At 37.9% G+C, this 12844-nt stretch overlaps 1 protein-coding gene and 1 long non-coding RNA gene across 3 annotated transcripts in view; one reads left to right on the top strand and one right to left on the bottom strand.

The window, feature by feature from the left end:
* NHEJ1 (non-homologous end joining factor 1) overlaps nt 1–12844 on the top strand; it is a 131287-nt gene that overhangs the window by 79724 nt on the left and 38719 nt on the right. The gene's annotated exons all lie outside the window — the stretch shown is intronic.
* LOC139154694 (uncharacterized) overlaps nt 2810–12844 on the bottom strand; it is a 25646-nt gene continuing 15611 nt past the window's right edge. The window contains exon 2 of the long non-coding RNA XR_011556960.1: nt 2810–3294. This is a non-coding gene — a long non-coding RNA (uncharacterized lncRNA). The remainder of the gene's footprint in view (nt 3295–12844) is intronic.

Genomic DNA, 12844 nt, shown 5'->3' with positions numbered 1-12844 from the left:
ATCCCACTACATTTTTGGCTGGGAAAATAGATCTTTTTGATGTGCTAAATACACGCCATAGTCCAAGTATGGGTTTTGACTTAAATTAAATAAATAAATAAATGGCTTTACTAAGTATAGCATTCACGATTAAGAGAAGCAATTCAACAGAGAGTCAGTGGGACTAGTGACTAAATTATTTATCCACATTTCTAAAACTTGCGGGCTGAACTTTACCTTTCCAAGATTCATTTTGTAACTGATTTAGTGCAAAATATTAATCTGTCCCGGTGCTAGGAATAGCATGCAGTTAGTAGGTACACATGAGAGTGTCTATTTATTATATTTTTATACTCAAATACACAGACTCCTAACCAAAAAATTGCATGAGTAGCTCACAATATAAAAAGAAGCTTTCTAGGATACAGCAGGCTTTTTATTCTTCCCAACCCAACAGAGTGTTGGGAAAAATTATGTAAAGGAGCTCAGGAGTCTCCATGTCTGTCCATCAGCAGGAAAAGTCTCAATTGAACAAAACTGGACCAGATTTTTTTTTGCCATGGAAAGAGCAGCTGACAAAAGGAAAATAACAGATTGGAAATAGGCCCCTTCAGACAAGGTGTTGCAGAGACTAACATTCTAGAAATAAATCCTTCATTACACTCCAAGGAAGGGAGAGGCAGCTGGGCAGTGGCACTTCCTCCTTCGTTTTGGTCATGCAACCCATAGAGGAACATTATTCAGCCTATCCCAATGCACACATAACCACATGGATGCAGTGTCAGAAGAAGCAGGAATATAATAATAATAGTAATACAGTAGTCCCTCGCTATATCGCGCTTCACCTACTGCGGCTTCACTTCATCGCGGGTTTTCAAGAAATATTAATGAGAAAAATCATTCGCGGATCTTTGCTGGTTCGCGGGTTTCTGAGGAAGTCGATCGGCAGATTTAAACAGCCCGCGGAACTCGATCGGCAGGTTTTTCAAAAAAAAATATATCTAAAATTGTAAATATTGTATTTAAATACTGCGTCTAAAATAAATACTGTGTGGGAAGGGTTTATAAACACTTAAAACAATGAAAACGTACCAAACAATTACAATATAAATACTTAAATAAGTACTATCAGTCGATAAATTCCCCATCGCGGATTTCACCTATCACGGCCGGGTCTGGAACGTAACACCAGCGATAGGTGAGGCCTTACTGTACTCTGTTTCCCCGAAAATAAGACGTACCCCGAAAGTAAGGCATTTCAGAGGTTTTGCAGAATTTGCTTTTTTAATAGTAAGTTTTTTTTGGTATTTGCCTTTTATTGAGATTTGTAGAATCTTTATAGAGTTATGAAATCTGAATACATTTTCTGGAACATTTAAGATAATTCTCATGATTAGGGTATGTGCCGAAATGTATCTCACATCAGATGTGCCACTCCAGGATTTTCTTGGAATCTCCAGAAGGAAATCCTTTTGTAGGTAGATTATCCGAAACGGCTGATTCCACTATTCCCCAGGCCTATATTGTTTATGTATGATATGTTGTGTGCATGTTTTTTTAAATTATGGGTTTTTAGTTTTAATTATTAGATTTGTATTGTACATTGTTTTTCTATTACTATTGTGAGCCGCCTTGAGTCTACGGAGAGGGGCGGCATACAAATTCAATAAATAAATAAATTAATTAATTAATAAAATTGGGTGATTTCTAACTTATCTCAGCTAATGTATCTATAGTTGAATATTATTATTATTATTGTTGTTGTTGTTGCTGTTGTTATTATTATTATTTTTATTATTATTATTCCAACTGCTATCTAAATATTGTCAGCAAGGTTTATAAGAGCCAAAATCTGCCAATCTGTTATTTTCTTTTCAGCAATACACTTAATGCAGGCCTCAAGATGCGTTCTTCTGCATTTCAAAAATGGTTGATTCATGCCTGTTTAATAATCCATAATCATTTCAACTTTTTTCCTGGCAATGATAGTTACTAACTAGTTAATTATTCACCCAGCTAGGATTTCTGCATTTCATTCTACAAGTAAAGGAGTTTGCTAGTTGAAAAAGAGACTGTTTTCTTTCTTCTTCATAATATTCAGCCTAAGGATAATTGGCAAAGCCCAACCATTTCCATTTGAAAACCTTATTGAGTGAAATAATTGCCATTATGGAAGTGGTGGCAATGGAGAGCTAGAGTGGGAAGGGGGGGGGGGGATCTCTTAGAAATAAAATTAAAAGTGGTGAAAACTGCAAAGTATAGATTTGACCTTTGCTTATTTTTACTATGCAAATGTGGTAAACCTCTCTCTGACTAATGCTATTGCAAATGGCTGAGGGAAACATAACTTAAGCTACACAAAAATCAGGATGTTTTTGTACTTTTTTGATTAATAAGTGTTATTAAAAAAACTAAACTTTCATGACATGCAACTAGAAACATAGAAACATAGAAGACTGACGGCAGAAAAAGACCTCATGGTCCATCTAGTCTGCCCTTATACTATTTTCTGTATTTTATCTTACAATGGATATATGTTTATCCCAGGCATGTTTAAATTCAGTTACTGTGGATTTACCAACCACGTCTGCTGGAAGTTTGTTCCAAGGATCTACTACTCTTTCAGTAAAATAATATTTTCTCATGTTGCCTTTGATCTTTCCCCCAACTAACTACAGTAGTTCCATCTGATATCTTCTCCATTGTGTTGTGTCAGCTTTGAAAAAGTTAGATCCATAATTAAGTTCAGAAGTCATTTTGCAGGAGGAATCTTGTACAACCAGAAGCCAGAACTGCTACTAAAAATAGAGCATGAAGGACAATTTAAGCATGTATTTAAGATATATATTTATTTCTACTTTGGCCGTTCACCTCAGGATTCCTTATAAATGGGTATACTGTATTTGTTTTCCTAAAATTTAATACAAAGGGATATGAAATCATATTGTTCACCTCAAATTTAGGAGCACATTGAATTGTAAATATTGATCCTCTGAGACAGTGGAATTAAAAAATACTTCTGGAAAGGAATGTACAGTACAACACATTCAAAACAGGTGCTTTATAAAGCACGTTTACATAATAACATACACCCGTTCCCCAAGTAAATCAGGTGCATTCTTCAGAAAGACTTGCTGCAATGCACAGATGCTCATACAGATGAAAATAGACTTTGAAGCAGTTTCACCAATTTTCCAAAGGAGGCTTCTGCTTTAAGGCTTCAAGGAAAGGTACTTCAATGTTTCCAGCAGGGGTACAGTACTTTACTCTCATTTGCATGCTTTGTAAAATCCCTCTTTTGAGCGTTTTCCATACCTAATGATAGAATAAAATAGAGCAGAATAGAGTAGAATAGAATAGAATAGAACAGAACAGAACATAATTATTTATTGGCCATGTATGATTGGATACACAAGGTATTTGTCTTTGGTGCATATGCTCTCAATGTACATAAAAAAAGATACATTTGCCAAAAATCATGAGGTGCAACACTTAATAATTGTCATAGGATACAAATAAAGATTAAATAATATAATAATAAAATGCCGCTCCGAGTCCTTGGAGAGGGGCGGCATACAAATCTAATAAATTATAATAATAATAATAATAATAATAATAATAATAATAATAATAATAATAAATAAGCAATCAGGAAACAATATTAATATAAATCGTAAGGATACAAGCAACAGGTTACTGAGGAGATGGATGACAGACTGATGAGAAGACTAATTGTAATAGTAATGCAGCCTTAGTGAATAGTTTGACACTGTTGAGGGAATTCTTTGTTTAGCAGAGTGATGGCGTTCAGGAAAAACTGTTCCTGTGTCCAGTTTTCTTGGGGTGCAGTGCTCTGTAGCGATGTTTTGAGGGTAGAAGTTGAAACAGTTTGTGTCCAGGATGTGAGGGGTCTGTAAATATTTTCCCCACCCTCTTTTTGACTCGTGCAGTATACAGGTCCTCAATGGAAGGCAGGTTGGAAGTAATTGTTTTTTCTGCAGCTCTGATTATTCTCTGAATGGCAGTTCTTTAAGTTTCTGGACTAGGAAGATTACGCATTAGCAATTTTGAAACAGCGAAAGATCAGATAAGAACTGTGCATGTTTTTTTTGGATTCGATTTGGTTATTTAGGAGATCCTTTCACAATAAAGGGGACATGTGTTTCTCTTTGTTCTTCTTAGTATCGGGTCAACATCTCCATTTGTACAAAATACTTAATCTGCCCTCTGAAGTGTTTGCAGTCTTTCCCTGTTCTGTAGCGTAGTATTTATACCTTGGATCATATTCATATATAGACTGTACAGTATTACTGGGAACAATTTAAATAGCAGCTTGGCCAATTGAACAACTGGAATGCCGACTTTAGGAGCGGCCTTTTTAGTTGATTTCGAGAGAACATTTATTTCTTTCCTATATTCAAAGGTAATTTTTAAAAATACGTTGTCTCCTTCAATTTGAATTTGACAAGTTTTTCTTGCAAACTCAAACAAAGCAGGTTTTTCCAGGGTTGTTTTAACTGCACAATATGTTTATTGCGCTAATGAAAGCTTTGTATAATAAAATTTGTTAAAAAATTTAATAAAAGATTCTGGCGATCATGATGTCTATTGTTTCTTCTTCTATAACTATGTGTGTGTGTGTATGTGTGTATATGTATATGTGTGTGTGTGTGTATAAGGAAGGGTGTGGCTAGCTGATGAGGCCAGAACAAGGCCGAAATGGGACCATCCTAGTCTCCCTTAATTTTAAAATTCCAGCTAAAAAAACATTTGACATATATATATATGTATGTATGTATGTATGTATGTATGTATGTCAAAAGTTTTTTATCCGACATAAAAACACACACACACACACACACACACACACACACACACACACATATATATATATATATATATATATATGTGTGTGTGTGTGTGTCATATATGTTTTTGCTAAATTTGAAAATTTAAGGAGACTAGGATAGATCTATTTCGGCCTTATTTTGGCCTCATCAGCTAGCCATACCCTCACTGGGAGTTGAATTTGTAACCATTGCCTTGTAAGGCAGAGAATTAACCTCTAGGCCAGTGTTTCCCAACCTTGGCCACTTGAAGATATTTGGACTTTAACTCCCAGAACTCCCCAGCCAGCGAATGCTGGCTGGGGAGTTCTGGGAGTTAAAGTCCAAATATCTTCAAGTGGCCAAGGTTGGGAAACACTGCTCTAGGCTATAGTATCCAATCCCTTCAGCTCTGTACCAGGGAAGGGTTATATTTTTTTTGTATCGAATCACCCTGTTATATGTGTGTGTGTGTGTGTGTGTGTGTATGTATATGTGTTTTTTATATATGTCTGTCTGTCTGTCTGTCTGTCTGTCTATCTATCTATCTATCTATCTATCTATCTACCTACCTATCTATCTATCTATCTATCTATCTATCTATCTATCTATCTATCTATCTATCTTCAAATTAAACAGCATGTTTGACTATACTCCTTGTACAGTAAATCCAAAGTTTCTCAAATAATTGTTCTCAAATTAAAAATTATTTTAATTGTTCCTCATATACTTCAATATAACATATATTCCTTTAAGGTTTATTTCCATTCCTACCTCAATAATAATAAATCTACAACTATTAAATCAAATTGAGGCAACAAGGCCAATATGTGCATGAGAATCTAGTTTGACAAACTGCACTTCCCTCATCGTGAAGTTGGTAGCTAAACATCCTCTGGCATGTTCAATCAACACAAAAATGATTGTTTTTAATTAATTGCATGTTAAAGATATGTATTTAACATAATTTGATTTTCTAAAACTGAATACTCAACTTTGTTCAAAGTTTCTTGCAGATTACCAATATGTATCTCAGTAGTACAGTATTCTTAAATTGTTTATTTAAATATATATACACATTTTACCCAAAATGTAGAGTCAAAATAACTTTAACTGAACAGATTACCATTCAGCACTTTTTGACAACCCAAATTCCTAGTACAGTAGTACCTCTAGATACGAGCTGCTCTACATGCGAGTATTTCAAGATACGAGCCACGAGGGGAGAGACATTTCTCTTCTAGTTCCGAGCTGAAATTCAGGATACGAGCCGAACGTCCACTAGGTGGCGCAAGAATCCTTGCTTTTGGTTATCTCGGAGGGGAAAAACAACTTGTTCCAGATACGAGTTGCCTCGAGATACAAGCTCCCTTATGGAACAAATTATGCTCGTATCTAGGGGTACTACTGTATTCCTCTTCAGCTCTGAGCTGAAGGATTGTAAATGATCTCTAGAAGAAAAGTTTACACAACAACTTTCAGTGGTGATGATCTCCATTGGAAGTGGTAACCAGGTTAAACCTTAAATAGTTTTTTTCTGGAGTTAACTTGGTGCTTTCGTGTATTATTATTCTTGCATTCAGAGTTTCTTCACTGTCAATTTTTAAGCATTCCCTTCCAGAAAGTTTTCTCCCCAAAGAATACAAAAATGGTATACTGTACCATGTATACAGATGCTTTCTTTAAAAAAAATAGGATACAGTCTGAAAAAGTGTGCGTGTCCTAAATGTGACTTTTGTCTTGTTAGCATCAACCCCTTACTTGCTGCATTGTAAATTATTTCAGAAGCTGCAGAGGTCTCCAGAGCTATTTATGACACGGTAGGAAAGAACAAAGTTCAACAACAGCAACAACGAAAAGAAATTTAAAAAAAAATCATGCTAACTGCGTGCAACCATTTGTGTTTATATAAGAAGCTTATTGGAGTGTGTCCAGAGCCAATTGTTCCTTAGAAGTAAGAGTGTTTGGTTTAGTTTAGCAGAGCATGCAATGTAAAGTAGAGTCTATTGCAGCAGTCAGGGTTATATTTATTGACTTGTCTCCAGAAAGTCCAGTGCAGTATATGTCACACTGTACACCAGCCTTGTGAAAAGGGTTAGGCAGAATAAATGAGATTTATAATAAAAATAACCTTCGTGATTTTTTGTGAATTTCAGATCGGGTCTGTTTGGCCTTTGCCCAGAATTGTATCTTCTTAAACCAGCTTTGGGTTTTATTGTAAATGGAACCATGCAGTGACATGTTAGGTCTTGCATTATGCAAGAAGTGATATTTTTGGATGCATCATCAGGTTTTAAAACATTTATTATAGTGGCTTTCAAATGCTGTCCAATGACATGAGGATTCCATGCCCAAGAATTGGGGATGAGAGATTTTCTTAACTGATCTTGCTGCAGAGGGATCTCTAGTTCTGGGTTCTTTTCCTTTATGTGGCAAACCTAGTTCATGTCCCAAATATGCTCATGTTACACCAACACTCCGCAGTCTGCATTGGTTGCCGATCAGTTTCCGGTCACAATTCAAAGTGTTGGTTATGACCTATAAAGCCCTTCATGGCACTGGACCAGATTATCTCAGGGACCGCCTTCTGCTGCACGAATCCCAGCGACCAGTTAGGTCCCACAGAGTGGGCCTTCTCCGGGTCCCGTCAACTAAACAATGTCATTTGGCGGGACCCAAGGGAAGAGCCTTCTTTGTGGCGGCCCCGGCCCTTTGGAACCAACTCCCTCCAGAGATTAGAATTGCCCCCACTCTCCTTGCCTTTCGTAAGCTTCTTAAAACCCACCTCTGCCGTCAGGCATGGGGGAACTGAGATATTCTTTCCCCCTAGGCCTTAAAATTTGCGCATGGTATGTTTGTTTGTTTGTATGTTTGGTTTTATAATAAGGGTTTTTAAGTTGTTTAGTATTGGATTGTTACATGCTGTTTTTTATCACTGTTGTTAGCTGCCCCGAGTCTGCGGAGAGGGGTGGCATACAAATCCAATAAATAAATAAATGTTAATTCTGAAAAGGGGGTGATTTGCTGAAGAGAGATTAAGATGATATCAGAGTGGTAAAGCACCACACCTTATAGCCAGATCTTACAGTTATATTAATTTCAAATATCTGCTCTGCAGTAGTGTATGCTTATCAACCTTTCAACATACTGCTGTTCTAAATTTTATTTTATTTTTATTCCTGCCTTGTGAGTTGATCTAAAAGTCTGAAGGTAAGATATACATTGGCTTTTGATATCCATATTTCAATATTTGTTTTTCATGTAGACTTGTTTCAGTGGTGTTATACATTTCTTTCCACTGTTCTTTACTAAAGTCTATACTGTGTTTGCCCGAAAATAAGACCCTGTCTTATATATTTTTGAACCGTGAAATAAGCATTTGGCCTTATTGCCATGCACTCAAAAGCCCGATTGGGCTTATTATCAGGGGATGTCTTATTTTTGGGGAAATACAGTACATGTGCTCCCATTTCTGCAAATTATGCGAGTTCTCAGAATGTATCCAGTAGTGAAAAAGATATGTTTCTCCAAGGAAGCTTGAAAGAGGAATTTGATTTTAAAAATGTCCAACATATTTCAGAAAATATTCTCTGTCTATTAAATAAAGAAAGCTTTAGATAAGCTTGAAGATGAAGAGGAGGAACAATGAACATTTTTCGGTACATATTTCCTAGGAGATTAATCTATTCTTCACTGTATTTTTTATTATTAGCCTACCCAACAATTTGCACTGTTGTGGTGGCCTTAGCTATGAGAGAGCTCAGGGGTGGTGCAGGCACATCACACTCCACTTACCCAAGGATCTATTAACAGGTAATGGGAGATCTAGTTTTACTTCCCTGGGAAGCTTCTGACATTCAGAAAAGAGATAATGTTGTGCTATCAGATAGTGCAAAGTAGATTTCCATGTATCACAGGACGAACCTCTGTCTTCTCTAAGAAGCATCCAATCGGTGAGTCCAATTTTATTGACACTAAGCTTAATTTTATCTTAATGTACAATAAAAAAAAATATCATAAGAGCTGCATATGTATAGAATAGAAATAGGAATAGAATAGAATTTTTATTGGCCAAGTGTGATTGGACACACAAGGAATTTGTCTTTGGTGCATATGCTCTCAGTGTGCATAAAAGAAAAGAGACATTTGTCAAGAATCATGAGGTATAACACAATGATTGTAGGGGACAAATAAGCAATGAGGAAACAATCAATATGAATAAAAATCTTAAGGATTCAAGCAACAAGTTACAGTCAGACAGCCATTAGTGGGAGGAAATGAGTGATAGGAATGATGAGAAAAAACTAGTAGAAATAGTAGTAAATAGTTTGACAGTGTTGAGGGAATTATTTGTTTAGCAGAGTGATGGCGTTTGGGAAAAACTGTTCTTGTGTCTAGTTTTCTTGGTGTGCAGTGCTCTGTAGCGACGTTTTGAGGGTAGGAGTTGAAACAATTTATGTCTAGGATGCGAGGGGTCAGTAAATATTTTCACAGCCCTCTTTTTGACTCGTGCAGTATACACGTTCTCAGTGGAAGGCAGGTTGGCAACAATTGATTTTTCCATACTTGTGATTATCTATATTATTAGATTAACCATATTATTATAGTTTAATTTAAAATGCAAGAAATATTGAATAGTAATAACAAAGAGATCCAGCAGAATATGTTGAACTCTACAAGTGTTTTTATCACCTTCACCAAAATTGATTTTAAGTAATGGAAACATTTTTTTAAACTATTTAGCTTTTTTCTTTTTCTTTTTTAGCACACTTGAAGTGGAAGGTTGTTCTTCTACATGCGATACTGAAGTTGTGTTTGCCTTGGATGTTAGAAATATAAAGGACTGTTGGTTGTACAAACAAGCTCCTTTACCCAAGTGCATTTTATGACTATATTTCCTTTGGAGTATGAATCCTTGATCTTTGCTATGTTTGCACTGTGCCTACCAATAAACAATGGTAAATAATTAAAGAATCCTTAGGGCTAATAATAGCGGTAGCACTGAGCTATAAGGAACTGTACTGCGGAATCTCCTACATCAATGAAATTTTGTGGATGCGTTTTTTAAGAAGAATTTCCTCAGAGAAGTGGCTGGAGAGGCATACATTGGCAATAGGCCTTGGTTACCAGCAAGAAGTTCAGGGGCCTGTCACCATCTTGATTACTAAGCAAACGCCATTGAGACTGGGAATGGAATGCTAAGAGCAATGCTCTTGGCATTCCAATGGAGCGTTCCGACGGGAGAGCCAGTTTGGTCTAGTGGTTAAGGCACCAGGCTGGAAAGAGGGAGGCTGGCAGCTGTGACCCCCATCTTAGTCATGAAAGTGGACTGGGGGACCTTGGGCTAGTAACTATCTTTTAGCTCAACTCTCTTCACAGGATTGTGGTTGTGGGAAAAGCGGGAGAGCAGGGGTGAAATGCTCCTGGTTCTCTCACAGGCGGTCCCGAAGGGAGTGTGAGGCCCCGCCCACCTGTCCGGACATTGTTACAGTGATACCTCGTCTTACGAACTTAATTGGTTCCGGGACGAGGTTTGTAAGATGAAAAGTTTGTAAGACGAAATAATGTTTCTCATAGGAATCAATGGAAAAGCGAATAATGTGTGCAAGCCCAAAACTCACCCCTTTTGTCAGCCGAAGTGCCCGCTTTTGCGCTGCTGGGATTCCCCTGAGGCTCCCCTCCATGGGAAACCCCACCTCCAGACTTCCGTGTTTTTGTGATGCTGCAGGGGAATCCCAGCAGTGCAAAAATGGGTGCTTCGCTGGCAACGGAAGTCCGGAGGTGGGGTTTCCAGCGAGGGGAGCCTCAGCGAAATTGCAGCATCGCAAAAACACGGAAGTCCTCAAAACCCCACCTCTGGACTTCCGTGTTTTTGTGATGCTGCGATTTCACTGAGGCTCCCCTCGCTGGGAAACCCCACCTCTGGACTTCCCCTGCAGCATCGCAAGAACAAGGAAGTCTGGAGGTGGTGTTTCCTATGGAGGGGAGCCTCAGGGGAATCCCAGCAGCGCAAAAACAGGCGCTTCACTGGCAACAGAAGTCCGGAGACGGGGCATCCCAGTGATGGCAGCTTGGGTTTGTACAACCTTTCTTGCCACGGGTGTTAATGAATCGCTCTAGTTGATAAGTTAGTAACCTGGTAGTTAAGTGAATCTGACTCCCCTATTGACTTTGCTTGTCAGAAGGTGGTGAAAGGTGACCACATGACCCTGGGACCCTGCAACAGTCATAAACATGAGTCAGTTGTCGATCGTTTGAATTTTGATCACATGATTATGCAGATGCTGCAAAGGTCATAACTGCAAAACAGTCACAAATCCCATTTTTTGAGTGCTGCCGTAACTTTGAACGGTCACTAAATGAACTGTTGTAAGTTGAGGACTACCAGTAAATAAAATAAATGCCAAACGGATCCCCAAAGTCTTTAGTTGAACCAGTAGGGATTAAAAATCATCACTGAAGTTTGTGCAATACATTGATGGCTTATAATAATTCTGAGAGCTTACTTAGTGTACATGCAAATACATATGCCTCTGTAATTGGTTGCCGATCTTACTTAGTGTACATGCAAATACATATGCCTCTGCATTGGTTGCCGATCAATTTCTGGTCACAATTCAAAGTGTTGGTCTTGACCTATAAAGCCCTTCATGGTATCGGACCAGAATATCTCCAGGACCGCCTTCTGCCGCACGAATCCCAGCGACCGATTAGGTCCCACAGAGTCGACCTTCTCCGGGTCCCATCGATCAAACAATGTCGTTTGGCGGGTCCCAGGGGAAGAGCCTTTTCTGTGGCGGCCCCGACCCTCTGGAACCAGCTCCCCCCTGAGATTAGAACAGCCCCCACCCTCCTTGCCTTTCGCAAACTCCTTAAGACCCACCTCTGTCGTCAGGCATGGGGGAATTGAAATATCTTCCCCAGGCCTATACTGTTTATGTATGGTATATTGTGTGAATGTTTTAAATTATGGGTTTTTAGCTTTCTAATTATTGAATTTGTATTTTACACTGTTTTTCTGTTGCTGTTGTGAGCTGCCCCGAGTCTGCAGAGAGGGGTGGCATACAAATTTAATAAATAAAATAAATAAATAAATAAATAATAAATAAATAATATTTGTTTATATTTATATTTATATTTTTTATATTTATATTTATATTTATTCATTCATTCATTCATTTGATTTTTTATGCCGCCCTTCTCCTTAGACTCAGGGCAGCTTACAACATGTTAGCAATAGCACTTTTTAACAGAGCCAGCATATTGCCTCCACAATCCAGGCAATTAATAATAATAATAATTTATTAGATTTGTATGCCGCTCCTCTCTGAGGACTCGTGCACCTACCAATTCTCCAACATGAAAAAAAAAAGTCCTGTATAGGAAATTCTTGTTCTGTTCCCTTTACATATTTTGTGTACTTATAACTGCCCTCTTAAAATGCTTCCTGCCTCTTGGGGATGCCAAAAGATTATTGTATTTTGTTGCAAGAGTCCTAACCCCTTGGAAGATGCATTTCATTCATAGGTGTATATGAGTATATTAGTTAGGGCCAGGCATATTCATTTGAATGAATGAATGAATGAATGAATGAATGAATGAATGAATGAATGGGAGCTCCGTTGACAACCAAGGTGTGAGTGCTGGCTTTGACTTTGAGCTCAGGGAATTTGAGTGCATGTGTCAGCTCTGAAGGTGATAATATGTAAGGTGCTACTTCTCAGTCTCGCTTGGCTCATCTGTAGAGTGCTTTAATGAATAAGGGATTCTTATGATTCCTACAAGTGAATGAGTTCACTTGTAGGAATTATAAAACACTTGGCTCTTAAGCAAGTATCGCAGAAATGAGGATATGTTTGAGGAATGCAACCGAAGCAGCGTTTCTTCTGCAACCTAGCTCAGAGGTCTCACATTTAGTTCCACAAACATATTATAATCCTAAAAGTTGGAACCGCAATAGTGACAGTGCCATAACCTGTACACGTCAGGATATTGCGATACCCCGAAATGTAAATCGGGGATTGGATAGGTAATATATC

This window comes from Erythrolamprus reginae, chromosome 1 (assembly GCF_031021105.1).
Source record: "Erythrolamprus reginae isolate rEryReg1 chromosome 1, rEryReg1.hap1, whole genome shotgun sequence".
Taxonomy (NCBI): Eukaryota; Metazoa; Chordata; class Lepidosauria; order Squamata; family Dipsadidae; genus Erythrolamprus; species Erythrolamprus reginae.
Note: the sequence above shows the minus strand (reverse complement) of the source record. Positions and strands in the feature narration are given on the sequence as shown.